Here is a 2,339-nt window from a genome sequence, read left to right on the forward strand (position 1 = left end):
AAAAAAAAAAAAAAAGTAAAAAAAAAAATGGCGGGCAATACAGATGCCAGCTCGGACGAGAAAAACAAAGACGTTCATGGATCTAGTCGTCTACAAGTGGATGCATCAGAATGGAGAGGAGCAGGGAGATTGTGGTTCCAGCCGTTGTATTTTCTGTGTCCCAAATAAAGAGTTTTTAAAAATGAATTTTATGTTTGCTTTTGACTATCAGTTGGAATAAAGGAATACTCAAAAACAGCAAATTTATGCTTCCTTTTCTTTACACGTACTGTCCCTCGTCAAAGAAATTACACATTTAAAACACCAAAACAATACAATTTTCCTCAGAGTGGGTCTTTAAAACCTAAATATCTCTTGATGAAAGGCTCTATTTTGAGGACAGTGTGGTTTGTTTAAAGCTGTTTCTGGAATAAATTCACGTTAAGTTTACAAAAGCCAAGGTGATTTGCTTTTTATAACAAAGTTATAGTCACACAGAATTCAGTCTGTGTAGCTCAACTGTCATCTACACAAGTTGAAAGAAGAGTGTTGCAACTGAGCAGGCAACATTGGATAGGATCTCTAAATTTAACCAGTCAGCTTTCATGGCAAGTCATGAGGGTATGAAACTGCTGACAAAACATACCCAGTGTACGAAACAGATGAAGGAGAGGGGAAAAACTTTACTGGTATGTCTGGAAAATTTCAATTTAAGATCAGGGAAGTGGAGCTTCCAGACTGAACGTGCTACTTTTAGCTAAAATGACTGTGTTTTTAGGGGGATGTATAAATAAAGGTTTTTAAAGAGGCCTGCACAGAAGTCAAAGGGCTGTGAGTTTAGATAGACACAAACAGTTAAATTCTTCGAATGTGTCTTTTTGACAAAGAGGAAATGTTAGTTTATTGAACAAAGACGCATAAAAGTCTAAAAACAACAAACTTTCACGGTTAAGCAAAATTTTTGTATGTTTGGGAAACTGTTGCTTGAATTTTGCACGAATGTAAACATGGTTTCACATGGGGTGGGAGGTAAAACACGTCGTCGTTCTTTTGTTTTATTAATTTGAGTTTTAAAAAATGGAACAAACAATCTAACTTTATGTTTTTGTAAAGAAAAGCACAAATAAACAAGCTAGCTTGACTCTCAGTAGCTAAACAGCTAACGATGGCTAACAGGTTTCTTCACTTTCATCACTTTTACAAACCAGGAAAAAATAGCGTTATTAAAAACTGTAGGTGGTCTTACCAGTGACGTTTTGTACTTGGTTCTTTATTGTAACTCTCTGCTTGTTTCAGTGTTTTGTCTAAACCGCTGTCATGTTGAGATAGAGAGAAAAAGACGCAGGGTAAATTACCTGCAACCCGTTTTTACAGTCATTTTCAACTGGAAATGTCAGCGGGCTGTAGCTCCGCCCCTTCTTTTCTCTTTACAGTTGACAGCTGTATCCGAGCGGAGCATGCGCAGATTGGGTCATACAAATGGGAGACACAAAAGTCAATCTGACGGGATTAGAACTGTAGACGGGATTATAGACAACGATGGGGGTTAGGACAGGTCACCACTCGGAAAGTCAGTAGATGTGTGACGAGTTACAGGTATTTAAGTACATACTTTAACTTAGAGAGTTACTTTTAAAGTGATTTAGCAATACTTTTTTTAAAATTTAATTTACGTTTTTCTAGTTTAATTAAAAAATCTAAACCCAGATTACCTTTCTAAAACTGTATCTACTATAGAACAATCTTGTAAGAATAAATCTTAAATATTTTTTCTTTTGGTAGATTTATGGTTTAAAACCATTACTTTATGGAATCCACAGCCTCTACACAAATAATAATAATAATAAAAAAAACAGTTTTGCACAAACCAAAACCAAACAGAGACTAAACTTTACTTTTTGTTATTTAAGGCAAAACGTTGTTTTTTTACAGTATGTTTTTGTCACTATTCTGTAATTTAAAATTTATATGTTCTATTTTGCATGCATAAAAGCCCAGAATTTTTTTTTTTAAAGTTTGCAAATTTTCAGAATCCAACTTTGTTCTTTAATCTATTGAAATGCTGTATAAAAAAACTCATTTCAAAATAAAATAACACATTTTCCCAGTTGTCTGAATTGCTCTTTTTAAAAAGGACAACCCAAAAGGGCACCACTCATTGTCTTCATCACAGTAGATTTTTAAGGTATATTTTTGATCTTGTGTTCCAATAACGCTGCGTTACAGCAGCTAAAAAAGTCAATTTTTGTGTGTGAATTATGAAAAATATGTGGCATTATTGTGTAAATACTGTGATCAGTTATGCAAATTCATTGTTGCAATTCAGTTTGCTGACAATCTTTTTTTTTTTAATTATTATT

The 2,339-nt window shown here is 33.8% G+C and overlaps 1 protein-coding gene across 3 annotated transcripts in view; it reads right to left on the reverse strand.

The window, feature by feature from the left end:
* kidins220a (kinase D-interacting substrate 220a) overlaps positions 1-1,404 on the reverse strand; it is a 57,181-nt gene extending 55,777 nt beyond the window's left edge. For 2 of the 3 annotated variants that reach the window (XM_024299627.2, XM_036209983.1), the window contains exon 1: positions 1,226-1,404. The gene's annotated coding sequence lies outside the window, so the exon portion shown is untranslated. The remainder of the gene's footprint in view (positions 1-1,225) is intronic. The other variant, XM_024299292.2, reaches the window with a different exon arrangement.
* Between the last annotated feature and the right edge of the window lie 935 nt (positions 1,405-2,339).

The sequence above is a fragment of the Oryzias melastigma genome, linkage group LG22 (genome assembly GCF_002922805.2).
Source record: "Oryzias melastigma strain HK-1 linkage group LG22, ASM292280v2, whole genome shotgun sequence".
Lineage (NCBI taxonomy): Eukaryota > Metazoa > Chordata > Actinopteri > Beloniformes > Adrianichthyidae > Oryzias > Oryzias melastigma.